The sequence below is a fragment of the Pteropus medius genome, unplaced genomic scaffold, assembly GCF_902729225.1.
Source record: "Pteropus medius unplaced genomic scaffold, Ma_sr-lr_union100, whole genome shotgun sequence".
NCBI lineage: Eukaryota > Metazoa > Chordata > Mammalia > Chiroptera > Pteropodidae > Pteropus > Pteropus medius.
This window is the reverse complement of record NW_024355990.1, coordinates 1,040,947-1,054,201: the sequence shown is the minus strand read 5'-3', so window position 1 is coordinate 1,054,201 and position 13,255 is coordinate 1,040,947. Positions and strand designations below refer to the sequence as shown.

The 13,255-nt window shown below is 60.2% G+C and overlaps 1 long non-coding RNA gene across 4 annotated transcripts; it reads right to left on the bottom strand.

The window, feature by feature from the left end:
- Nucleotides 1-5,618: 5,618 nt before the first annotated feature.
- Nucleotides 5,619-12,375, bottom strand: LOC120600049 (uncharacterized). 4 transcript variants are annotated; one of them, XR_005652069.1, is made up of 5 exons: nucleotides 11,568-12,372; nucleotides 10,234-11,095; nucleotides 9,184-9,779; nucleotides 8,392-8,557; nucleotides 5,619-8,102 (listed from the first exon to the last, which is right to left on the bottom strand). It is a non-coding gene; the product is annotated as an uncharacterized LOC120600049 (long non-coding RNA). The 4 variants fall into 4 exon arrangements; XR_005652070.1 differs by having other exon boundaries at nucleotides 11,656-12,372; XR_005652068.1 differs by having other exon boundaries at nucleotides 10,234-12,373.
- Between the last annotated feature and the right edge of the window lie 880 nt (nucleotides 12,376-13,255).

Here is a 13,255-nt window from a genome sequence, read left to right as displayed (position 1 = left end):
CCCCAGCGGCCCGGATGCCGCCCTCCACTTTCTCCTTTCCTCTGCTGGACGGACTGGATCAGAGAGAGCAGAGCGGGCAAGACCCGTCCCCACGATGCAGGACGAGGTCCGAGGCCACGTTGCCCGGCCAGGAGCACGGCATGGGCACGGGAGGGAGAGGCCCCGCCAGCTCCTCGCTCTGCCGTTCGCAGCCCACACGTGAGGGGGGTGGGAACGGGGCTCCCACCCGGGATGCCTGGGGCTGTGTGGTGTGGGGGTGCACGCCTGCGCCTGCCAGGCCCTGACTGGGTAGTCTGAGCACCTGGATCCAGCTGTGACCGAAGGCGGCCACGTTTTGCCCTTGGACGCCCCGAGCCCATGAGGCAGCAGCACCCGCCTTGCAGGTGAGTTGGGGGTTTCTGATGGCCCAGGTCCAAGAAGGTGGGAGACGGTGCCCGGGGGAGGCCTTGGCAGCCAGGTGAGTGTCGAGAGGACCTAACGGGGTGGCAGCTCTGAGCGAGGGAGCGCCTGCCGACTCAGGTGTTTGGCTTAGGGACCCTCAGTAGACAGAGGAGGGGGGACTGAAGCCAGAGACCCCGTGGGCTCGGAAGACCCAACTTCAGTTACAGGCTGGGGCAGAACCCAGGTGGGATGGGGCCGGAGCAGGGAGAGGCTGGGCCACTGCCAGGGCCCAAGCCCGGACCCGCCGGCCCCCTCCCAACCAGCTGTGGAGCAGGGCACATAGGGAGGCTCTGAGGCAAGAGGGTGGCGTGGGGCCAGGGCAGGGTGGGTGACAGTACAGAGGGCTGGCACTGACACCCACTTGGGAGCCAGGAGGGAACCTTCTCCGCTGGCGGGTCATGGGGTCGAATCCTCTACTCAGCCCCTGACACCAGCGCCATGAGAGGGGCAGAGGGGGATGGCTCTCCAGCCAGAGAACCTCCCGGTGGCCCCAGCGCTGGGCTCCCTGCTGCGGACAGACTAACAGGGACGGCCACGGCAGCGAAGTACCAACCATCCCCAGAATGGTCTCGGAGGGCTTCCGGGAGGAGGCGACACCTGGGCTCCCGGAGGAAGAGTAGGGCAGGGCAGGCAGAGGGCAGGTAGAGAACCTGGTAGCCAGAGGTCCGGAGGGCCTGATGCTGGGGCAGAGTGTGGCAGAGGCCGGGTCACGATGAGCCCACAGTACAGGGTGGGGTCTGCAGTGTCTGCTGGACAACAGGACACACCCGATGCCTCTAGGCAAAGGGTCCCCAGTCAGATGAGCCTGCTTTCTCTGTGGCTCCGGGGTCAGGGTTAGAGGGGCCAGGGGTCACCTGGGGGAGGAGCTAGCACCCAGAGAAGGGCTCTAAGGGCCTCGGGTAAGGGGCAGGGGCAGAGGCCTGGGCTGGAGGGCGATGGGGGAGGGGAGCAGTGCCGCCAACAGGCCCAGGAGCATGGCAGGCCGGGCGAGCTGGAAGGCGGTGATGCAGGGACATGGCAAACGGGGACTGTGGCAGAATTAGGTGAGTCCCCAAGGGTCGGTTCCCAGCCACCCCACCCCCTCCTCGCCCCATCTTCCCACTGGTTGTCCCCCTGCGCCCCAGGACAGGGCCAGGGAAAGGCACCGGGTGGGCACGTGGGGCTGCAGGGCCTGGCGGGCAGACATGCAGGACACACTTTGATCAAGACGAATGAGCCATTATGAGTAAACGCCGAAGCAAGATGAATGACGGCCCCGGGTGCGTGAGATCGATAAAAGTGATGTTTTATCAGGTAGAAATGACAACCCGGCTGATCGCAATTCGTTTTTAATACCACAAGCCAATTGGGGACGAGGGGATTTAATTGTTCGGGCCCCTGCCCGGGCAAGGCGGCCAGGTGGGGCGGGGAGCAGACTCAGACCCGGGTCGGGGATGGGGAGAGGTCAGCTGTGCGGCGCGGCCGGCCAGGGGCCATCTGAACACTCAGCCGGCCAAAGGCTGGACCCTGGTGGCCTCCTGGGTCTGCAGCAGTGAGAGGCTGCTCCGGGTGGGGACGGACCCGCCTCCAGGGCCCCCAAGTGCCAGCCAAGGAAGTGGACACGGCACCGAAGAGTGACCCCGAAAAGCTCCCTGGCCTCCAGCCAGGAACCGGGGGGTCTCAACCTCCACTTTCCACTGCCCCTGCCCACTGCTGCCACCCCGCACCAGTCCCCAGGGGACCTGGTGACAAGCCAGCCCCTCTCCAGAGCTGTTTCTCCTTTAAAATTCTGGCCTTCTGCACCCTTTCCAGGCACTGGCCTCAGGCCACCTGCTCAGACCCAGAACGGAGACGAGCGCACGGCTGCTCTGTGCCTGAGCTCCAGACACTGAAAGGCCGAGTCCCCCCTCAGTGTCCAGGGCCAGAGTGCCATTGGCAGAGGCACCAAGAGGCCCGAGGGACTCAAGCCTCCAGAGAGGAGGACGGTGGGGGCAGGCAAGGCAGGACGGCGGGCGGAGTTCGGCCTGGCTCTTCCCTGAGGGGTCCCAGAACCCTCATCTGTGAACCGGGGTCACTGACTACCCACCAATGAGGCTGGGGTGAGCTTTGTGGGAAGCAGCAAAGGCCTTTCCAGACCCCCATGCCAGGGGCCTTCCGTGGACCCACATCGCACCCTGGGGGGCAGGCCGGGCAGGTCACACTCCCAGCGCGCTGCCTCAACGCCCTACCGGCCCGCAGTGAAAGGGCTGGGCGTGTGGGGACATGCACGGGGCTCCAGGCTGGATGCCGTGGAGCCAGATTCCGCCCCAGCAACCGGCTCAGCGGCCTGACTCCTCCACCCACACTGGCCATTCCTCAGCGCCCCTCCACCAGGGGTCCCCGTGGCCTCCCTGGGGGCTTTCCTAAGGGGTGCATGCCATTCTCTGATAATGTTCAAGGAGCTTTCTAGGTGTCAGGTATGCATCCATCTGCCACTCCCACGTGACAGAGGATGCCTGGCAGGGTCCCCAAAGCCATGGGACATGTCTACCCCCTTCGCACTAGCCAGGGACCCCAAGGCCCAGACTGAGGATGGCGGAAACACGAGAGCTGCTGGGGCAGGCGCTCTGAGGGCCGGGGGGGAAATGAGGCCGTGGCGAGGCTTCTGGGCGGGGTGAGCAAAGTGCTCATGAAACCACCAGGCTGCAAACCAGACGGGCGGGAGAGGCAGGCCCTCCGGCTCTTCGGACCTCTGACTCAGCGTTCTGCGGTCCTGACACCCCTCTCCCCATGCCCCAGGGGGCCTGAGAGGGCCCAGTTCAGGCAGCAAGAGGCCAGGCCGGCCCCCAAACTAAGCCTCTGTGCTTGGTGCCCTGTTGAGGGTGTCATGTCTGCAGCTGGAGCTCTCCAGACATTTACATCAGTTCTGAAGTTCAGACACGTGATGCGACTTCTGTGCAGCCCACTTCTGTGAGGCCCAGCGGCTGGGGAGTACGCCCTCCCCAAGCAGGAAGCAGCAGCAGCTAGAAGCGGCCATCTCCAAAGGTGCACGAAGACCTGTCCCATTCCTGCTGTGCAGGTGAGCTGAGAGGGAGCGAGCCCTCACGGCCCAGACAAGGACTTGTAAGGAGCTTGCCACCGCTCTGAACCTGGGTCACCCTTTGTGTCCTTAGATTCTGCATTCCCCTGACGTCTTCGGCCCATCTTCACTTGCTCAGATTGCGTTTTCAGGTGCTCTCCATCACAGGCCACCCCAACTTCAGAGTTAGTGGGGCCCACTTGCATGAGTGTTTCCTGTCTGATTTTGCAGGCTCCTGAGGCAGACCACATCCATCTGCAGAAGGAAAAGGTGAGGGACCGACCCAGGACTCCGGGCTCGCCAGGCCAAAACCTGTTGTTCAGAAAAAACCTTCACCAGTCCTGTCTCCATCAATGAACAGGGACAGTGGGTCCTGGATGACACCCGGGGCTGGCGGAGAAGCTGCCGATGCCTTCAGCCTATTCCAAACATTCTGGAACCAGCTGTCCCGCCCATCAGAAACGGGCACAGCCCATGTCTTTTCTCAGCTCCTGCAGATGTGACCTGTTCCTGGTAGGGACACGTGTTTCTGTCTGTCCATTCTTCTATCCATCTGTCTGCCATTTCAACGAGTATATACTGACGACCTACTGTGTGCTGGGCCCTCTGCCCGGCACCAGGATGCAGTCCCGAGGGGATTACATGACGTCCCTGTCCTTCAGGAGCTGAGAGCCCAGCAGGGAAGAAGCCTGACACAGAGACCGTAGCATCCAGCGAACCCTGAGCGCCAATGCAGAAGCTGTGCCGGAAGGCGCCAGGCTGGGCTCCTCGTCGCCACAGAGCGACAGCAGGCCAAGACATTCTGGTCCAGGGCCCCGAGGACAGGAGCAGTGCTGCTCTCCCCAGAAACTCGGGCCCTGGAGAAAACACTTCTGGGGGCATCCGCAGCTGCTTCTTTTCACTGGTTGAATCCAAAGAAGGCAACTCTCGGAGAAAGGCAGGACGAGGGGTTTGCTGGGTGGGCACCATCTTCCATGGCATCACCTCAGAAAACAGTGACACAGAACAACCTCCAGGCCTGGGTCCACTGCCCTGGGCAGCATGGGGGTTGGGACTGGAGTGCCACTGAGAAAAAGTGCTCCGGCTGGCAGTGGGAGTGAATAAGCCCGAGGCCTCCACAGCCCCTGTCCCCTAAGGTTTCCAGCAGCCAGGAGCCTCGGGGCCCCTCAGGTCTAGAGGCCCCCTCACAGTCTGGCTTGCTGCGAGGGGAAAGTTAAAACCACCCCTTCTGTTTGGGAGCCTTTGAACAAGTTTAAGATCTCGCCCCTTGTCAGGAAGTCTGTTTTCACTTATGAGAAACAGACTCGGGGCGGCGGGGGGCAGAGCGAGTGTCGGGAGACTCCGCACTGACAGGGTAATTATATTTTTCACCACCGGGCCCCTTCAGCCACCCCTCTGATGCTGGGCAAGCATCCTGGGCCTGGGGCTCCCCGCGGCCCCGCAATGGCTCCCCTCTTGGGGTGCCCGCTGGATGAAGGCTGGCATCGGGTTCGAGGGACCCTACAGGAAAAGGATGCGAGCCCATTGCCAAGGACAAGCCAGCTCGGAGGCAGCCTCCGCTTAGGCCTCAGGAGAATTCTGCGGGTCGACAGGGAAACCACGACGCCCCGAACCCATGGGGCGTTTGTGGCCACTGGTGCCTGCGGAAAACCAACGCCCTCGAAGGCTGCCCCGGGCCACTTTCCCGGGCGCTCAGAAGCCAGAGCGGCACCCGGAAGAATCTCTCCCGGACCCGCGTCCAGAAGACCCACCCCGCACACGAGGCTGAGTGAGCCGCCATGCCACCCTATGGTCACATGACCCTGGCTGAGCCAATCGGGGAACCTCTGCCTTCTCCACCACAGGGATTGGCTTTGGGGAGGGCACGTGACCCAAGCTGAGCCAATCAGGGTCTACCCCTGGGTTCTCAGGTCATTTTGAAATGAGCGCGACCCCACCTAGGTAGCCAGGTGAGAGTTGTGAGCCCACTACAGTGGCTGACTCCCTAAGTAGCACCGGTGAAGCCTGTCTCTCCTGGCTTGGTACTGAGCTCCTGCCGAGCTGAACCCCTGACCTCTGTGTTTTCACCAGGTAGAATACAGGACAGCCCGTTTAATTTGAGTTTCAGATAAACAGTGAAAAACCTCATCTGAAATTTAAATTTAACTCAACATCCTATATTTATTTGCTACTGTGGAACAATGAGTTGACCTTGAAACCAAATTGTCCAACATAACATAAACTGGACAACAAAACCTGTCCGTAAGCAGGCGCACCCAGCAGCTGTCCATCGAGGGGCAGAAAAGATGCACCCAGAAGGGGCCGGGCAGGCCCTGGAGGCACAGGAGGCTGCTGGAGCCCACTGCTGCCACAAACCCATGGCCTCCATGAAGCTCCCTGATCTAAGCAAGGAAGAAGCAGCCAGGGTTCACAGATGGCCTTTTGTGGGGCTACCCCAGCCCTAAGCGGACCATGGTGCACTTGCAGCCCTGCCTTTCAGGACAATCCTCCCAGGTGCGTAACATTGAGCAGAAGTCTAGGTGCCCAAGGCTAGAGTCTACACAGAATCCTGGGCAGTGCCTGGCCATCTGGCCAGGCACAAAAGACTTGGAAGGAGCAAATGACAGATGAGTCAGGAAGGTGGTTCAAAGAGGAGAAGCGGACAGACATCATGGACTGTGCCCGGAGGCAGAGCATCTGCTTGCCCATGTGAGTGTCATCAGAGTTCACTGCAGAAGAGCTCTTAATAGACAGGTGGGCACATGACTCACCCCAGGGCTGCCCATCATGTCCGCTCCTCTCAGCCAGCCTTGGGCTTCCTCCATGGCTCATGCAAAGATCCCAATGGGCGGGCAGGAAGGATATGCTTGAGGACCCCACTGTGGACCTTCCCTCCCCAGCTGACCCGGATCCCCACTGATGAGTACCCAGTTGTCAGCAGCAACCACAGACCTCAAATCGCAGCTGTGGTTCCGTGCCTCGAGGGAACCAGGCAGCCGTGCTACGGCTGTTTGATTCCTTCAGGCCTGTCCATCATGGCATGGGCAATAGTTTGTCCTTACCAGAAACAGACGCCACTCTAGATTTGGATGTGTCATGGGCCTAGTGAACCCTTCGATTTGTTCAAGGAACCCCACCAGCACCTGCAACCAAGGAACTCATTTCTGAGCAGGGGTACACCAAGAGTATGACAGTCCATACCCCAGTTGCCCCAGGCTCCGGGGTCCTGCGTACACTCTGGTGGCCAGTGGGGCGGATGGAGGCCTGACGAGGGAGCAAGGGCAATGGAATTTCTGTGGACCCAGCCCCCAAAGCCACTGCACAAGTATTCCAATGCCAACGCATGCAGCAAAAAGCCGGAGGAGCCTACATGCTCACCAGGAGCTGGCTCGCCCACCGGCCCCGTGCCGAGGCTGTGGGGAGCCATGGTGCAGACGGAGGGGTGCGGGGCACGGTGCCGGATGAGCGTGTGTGTACACCCCATTCCGCACGTGTGTGCGTGATGCACTTAGATGTGTATGGCAATGGTCTGGAAACATATCCCAGGTTGGCCCCAGGGAGAATGGGAGGGGTTCATGGCTCCTCCTGTGAGTGGCGGCGACAGCCTTGCTCAGTGAGAGGCCAGGAGACAGGATCATCTCAAGGAAGGGAATGATGGGGGCCTCGTGATCTTGAGCACCCCCACCAGATGGGTGGAAGTTCTGGAAAGTTCTTAGCGGGACTCGCTCCTCTTGGCCTGTCCCCTACCTATGGCCCTTGGACAGGCCACTTGCCTCCCTAAGACCTGCTTTCCTGGTCTGTGAAAATGAGAAGGCGTGTGACGCCAGTAGACTCCAGTGTGCTCTGCACACCTCGTGGCCTCCAAGCCGCTGGGTGCTGAGTAATGACAGAATCTTCAGGGAGGGACAGAGCCCAGTCTGCTGGGCATTTCTTGCCTTCGGCATCATCTCCTTTCCAGTTGCCGGGAGGGGCAGAGACTGTGTTGCCCTGATATGTCCTTCTTCCTCAGTAACAGAACCCGCACCTGTAACTGGGCCCCAGCTCTCCAGAGTCAAGATCGCACCTCCCAGCTTCCCTTGCAGCTAGATGCAACCCTAGGACCGAGTTCCAGCCAATGAGGGTAAACAGCAACGTCACGTGCAATGGGAAGTGTCCTTCAAGGAGCTGTGCTCTTCTTTGATCCTTCTCCCTTCCTGCTGGCTGAAATGTACCTGTGATAGCTGGAGCCTCAGCAGCTATCTGGGATCATGAGGTGGAAGCCACATATGAGGACAGTGGAGCAAACAAGACAGAGGGAGCCTGATGCCTGATGACTGTGGAGCCTCCAAAGCTGCCTGGAGGCTTTATACGAAACAGAAAGAAATGTCGCTGTTATTCTGGACTTCCTGTGGAGACGACATCCGACCTTGAGCGCTGGGTATGGTTCTGCGCAGCCCTAGTGTCTTATGGTTCTCCTTTTGCTGCTCCCTGCCTGTCCATGCTGAGGACTTCCTTTCCACCTGGCTCCATTCCCCCCCAGACCCCCACTCCCATTCTTCTGGGACACCGAGTCCTGGGGCATTGTGATCTCTGAGGCTGGTTCATTCTCAGTCCTGATGTCGCTGCCAGGTCAGGCCCTCTCACAGCACGGAGAGCTCATCACAGCCTGTAATTATGTATTTATTGTGGATTTCCTTGATTGCCTGCTTCCCAGGACTGTCATTAACATGAAGGCAGGGCTCCTGCCTGTGTGTGGTCACCATTGTGTCCCTGCACCCAGCTCGGAGCCTGGGCACAAGTGTGCACCAGCAAACCCCTGCCACGTGGATGCTGACCCCGCTGACACCGCCGCCCTCCCCCGACCCTTCCTCTGCCCCCACAGCCCTGCTCTCCCGGCCCTCCTCCCCTGCCCTCCGCCAGTGCTCAGGGGCCCCAGCTCTCTCTGCTGTCCTGACCTTGCACTGGAGCTCCAGGCCCCAGGCCCTTCCGGCTCTCCACGCCGGCCACATGCCATCTCCTGAATTCTGGTCTCGGGCATGAGGACTGTGACTGGATTCCAGAAGCAGCTCCAGCGCCTGCTGGTGGTGCGGTCCCGCTTCTCGGACGCCCCCTCTTTCTGTCCTGCAAACAGTGATGACACCCCCCCCCAAGCAGGCGCTCCATTCACAGGGGCACTGGGACGATCTAGAGGTGGGGTACATCCCAACCCCAAACAGCTAACAGTAAAGGGCGGACGACTGCAAGTGTGGAGCCACCAGAATCCACCCACGCTACCAGGGACAGTGGCGGTCAGGACTGCCACTTGGGGAACCGATGGTACCTACTAAAACTGAAGCTTGGCTTCACCAGGACCCACACTACCGGGCACAAACCCAGAAGACATGCACTAGAATGTTCCTGGCAGTACTACTGGTAAACTTTGGAGTTAGCCCACATGTCCCTCAACAGGAGATAAACTGTGGTGCCCCATACGACAGAACGCAGTGTGGCGGAACCACAGAACGGACAGGGACAAGGACACGTGAGTCGCATAGCTTATGTTGAGCGAAAGAGGCCAGCCTGAAGGACAGTCAGTGTGGCCCGTTAATATGAATACACAGATCAGGCACAACTAGTCTCCGGGGGTGCACACGGGCGCTCTTCTGGGGTTTGGGATCGGAGTGGGCACGAGGGAGCCTCTGGGGGCTGGAAGGCATCTGGATGGAGGTGGTGGATACAGGGGTATACGGAGCAGAGAAACCACCCACCTGTAAGCTTGAGATCGGTGCATTCGCCTCCAGTTTTTAGATGAATTTATAAACTGGGGGGTGCAGAGTGAGGGTCTGTAGGATGGCTGGTCACTGTAACCCCCAGACCAGCCCTATTCCTCCTCCTCCACTCCCTTTTCTATTCAGGCCGCGCTGGCCTTCCTGCCCTGAGACTCCGGGCTCTGTGGTGTCCCCTTGTGGTCCCAGCAGCCATGGGCTCTTTGCTCCTCTGGTCCAGTCTCTTCAACCTTGACAGGGGCCACCACACTGGCCTCCCTAGCCTTGAGTCGGGCTGTTCCGACAGTGACAGCTCCAAGGACACCTACATGTCCGACCCCTCACGCCAGCTGCCGCTCCTAAGTGCTATCCAGCCACCTGCCCTGCCTTTCTTCCCCATGGGAAACAGGACTGGGGATGGCTTAGGCTCAAAGAGGCCAGGTCTAGAACTGGCGCTTCCCATTCTAGGCCATCAAATCCCAACTTCTGATGCCGGTTGAGTCAAGGCTGGCAAACAGGGTCATCTATGTGCCAGCTGTGGCTGATAAGAAGGCTGCCTGGAGAATGTGCTGGAAGGACTCAGAGGCTACCTCTGGGCTCTGCAGGAAAGAATGTCTGATGGATTAGTGACATCTGCGCACGTGATGGAGGAAGGATAGGCAACCGTACTGTCCCTGAGAGCCATCTCCACTCTCTACACCCTCCCTGCGCCCCCCACAGGCTCCTAGAATCCCACCAGCCCCACCACCACCTCCCCGACTGCAGCGAATGCCAATAATGACAGCTCCTGTGTATTTCCTGAGCCCGTAATTATCAAGTACAAAACCGCGCTAAGCACATCACATACATGCTCTTTCTACCTGCCCAACAATCCTACCGTTCCCACCGTGTGACACGTGGGGATCAAGGGGGAGGGGTGCCCGCCAGGCCCCCGACACCGGGGACAGAGGTGGGGCATGCGCACAGCCGAGTCCCCGATGCCGCGTCCGTGGACTCTGTCGCTCCACCTCCCTTGCCTGTCTCCCCTTTTCCACTGCTCCAACTCCTACCTACCTTTCGAAGCCACCTTAAGTGCCACCTCCTTCTCTCATGCCCATTCTGCCAGGAGTCCTCTCCCCTCTGAACTCGCGAAGGTCCCAGGCTCGGGCTGTCTCGCCCTGAAATTCCATATGCCTCTGGTGTTGAACCATGAACTTCACACCTGGAACACGTCCTTTCCTCCTCGGGGCTTCTTCAGGCTGAGCCCTGGCCGAGTAGAGAAAGGCCCCCCTGGAAAAGTTTGTCGAGTGAATAAATACCCCTCGCCTTGGACAGAAGCCCTGCTCTGGCCTCACCAAGCAAAATGCATGGTCCGTTCACCCTCCGGTGTGTGCTGAGCGCCTGGTGGATGCAGGCACCGTGATGGACAATGGTGAACGAGATCGGTCCCCGCCCTGGGAACTGACAGTTCCAACCGTGCCCTGTTACAACTGTTTAATAAAAATAGAGCATCCAGAAGGGCCTCCTGGAGGAGGAGGCACCTGAACTCTGTGGCCTACATGTGCTGACAGTCAGGCTGCTGATCCACTGCTCTGCCCACCGCTTGCATCACCACTTGCAGGCTGTCTTCCCGCTCCTGGACAGGTCTGGGTGGTTCTGCAGGAGGAAGGGGCCCAGCCGAGCCCTGCCCCGCCCATTTCAAGGTTGCCTGTGCATAGGACACACGCGGGTTTCGCTTATGCGGGTGCGTCACTGCGCACGAAGGAAACAGCAACGTGTCTAGGATGCTTTGATTCGCACTTCAGAACAGATGCTGGACACCTTAGCGCGGCACTGGGCCAACTGCCCTGCCCCCCAGCCTGAGGCCGACCCGTAGACACAGTATCCATGGGGACTCCCTTGCCCCAGTTGGGGCTAGATTCAGCCAGTGAGGAATCTGCAGACAAAAAAAAGAAAAAAGAAAAGAAAGAAAGAAAAAGAAAAGAAAAAAGACCTTGCAGGAGGAAAGCGAGGTCAGTATTATCAATGGCCAGGCTCCTCCCTCCCACGTTGCTGTGTCCCTCTCCCCAAGGTCACAGCTCTGGTGGGTTGGGTCTCTCCTAGGGGCTACAGCTGCCCTTCAGGTCAGGGGTGGTCACAGCTCCCCTTTGTTGCTGGCCCTGGGCACCGCACCATTTCTATTTTAATTCATTCATTTTCCATTTATTCAACTCTCCTCAAATGCCCTGTCTGAGGGTGCCATAAAAATGTAAGACCGTGTCAGTTATCCATATCAAAGAACATTCCTGAACGTTCCACTTGGAGTAGCTGGGAGGGGAAACTAATGAAAACTAGGGAGAAGCTTCCCCCGAGGCCCGAGGCCCGAGCTGTTTGTATCCCCAGGACAGTAGAAGGCGTCAATAACTGACCCAATCAATGAACGAGGTGACCCAGCCTGGCCCCTGCAGCCCCCCACAGCAGACCCGGCAGACTGTCTCTTCCTTCCTTCCACCTGACCTGCTTCAGCCTCCCGGCCAAGCCCTGGTGACAAGCTCCTTTTTCCCCCGTTCCCGAGGATAGCCTTCAGGGGGTACAGCGGTGGGTGAGGAGCCCCGCGCCCAGGCCCCCAGGTGGGGCGGGGACGCGCTGAGCGGCGGAATCAGGAAACCCGGCCCCCAGCGGCCTCCATTCTAACAGGCTGGGGGCTTTGAGGCTGTCGCTTCACCTCCGTGTGAGCGATGGGGGCAGAACAGATGACCAAAGATAGCGCAGCGCTTCTCGTGCAAAGGGCGCTCGGGGACCCACTGGGACGGCTGGGGGCAGCGAGGTGTTCCTCGGGGAGGGGGTCCCGGGAGCGCCGGGGCGGGGCGCAGGACGCCGTCTCGTCCCCGTGGTGCTCCCAGGATCTGCACACCCCGCCCGCCGCGGCCTGCGAACCACCGCGAACAGCCGCGCGCCGCCCCACGTGGGACCACACGGGCTCTCGGCCCCTGAGCCCGATTGGCTGCCGCGCAGCCAATCAGAGAGCGTTGTCGGCAGCGGTCGCGCCGATTGGCCGCCGCAAGCCAGCCCCGGGAAGGGGCGGGGCTCCCTTTTGTTCTTTCCTCCCCCGCACAGCAGCAGCCCCCACCCCGGAGCCCCGGTCGGGGCCGCCCGGAACTCTGTGGCGAGCATGTTGGCCGCGTCCGAAGTCCCTCCTAGGTGGCCGCTTGGGACCCTGGCCCTTCTTGCCGCCCCCTCCCCCACCCCTCACCCCAACTTGCTCACACAGCGGAGGAAGAATCAACGGCCTGAAACGCGGCCTGCGTAGAGGCTGACCTTGCGGAAGCCCTTTCAGTTCTCAGCCCTCTGTTGCCTTCCCCTGGCTTTCTCCATGCCTCTTGGGAATTGTGGAGAAGAGCCCATAAAAAAAGCGCTCGGACTTTTTAAAATATAACCAATCTGTGGTAGAAAAGCTCTGATTTCTCCTGAAAGCGAGCACGTGGGAGATCACCTAGGAGGCGAGACTAGGTGTCCGGATTTTGCTAACCAGAGGTCATATTCAGAGTGACGGACCTTTTCTAATCATGGCTGGGGGTTCTTGTCCCAGATGGGGCTGGGTGGGGGGTGGGGCAGAAGCCCCGCCTCCGCCAGGCCAGCTGTGCAAACTCCTAAATCATCCTCCTTCTTCAGCCACTCTTCCCAGTGCCCTCACTCTGGGGTGCAAAGTGGTGGCCCCAGGAGCCAGGGGGAGAGGGCCGGGGACTGGGCTAGGGGGTCAGGGGTTCAGGTCTGGGCTGCCTTTCTCCCAGCCCACCACCTTCCCCGCCAGAAACCTCCTGGAAGCATGTCCCAGTGGGATGGTGGCCGCACCCCACCCCCACTCCCCAGGCAGACAGGCTGCAGTGCTGCCCAGGCTGTGGACACTGGGCTCCTGACCTCTAGACTCGGGCCTGAGGTCCCCTGCCAGCTGGTGCCCCAGGCTCAGCTCCTTTCCTTCCATCAGGTGGCCATCAAGGAGACCACCAAGACATGGCGGGATGTCCCTGCAGGGGAAGGAGTTAAGCCCTAGGGAATTCACAGTGCCTCTCCCATCCCCCATTGACCTGGAACCCCCACACCAGTGTTGATGGAGAGG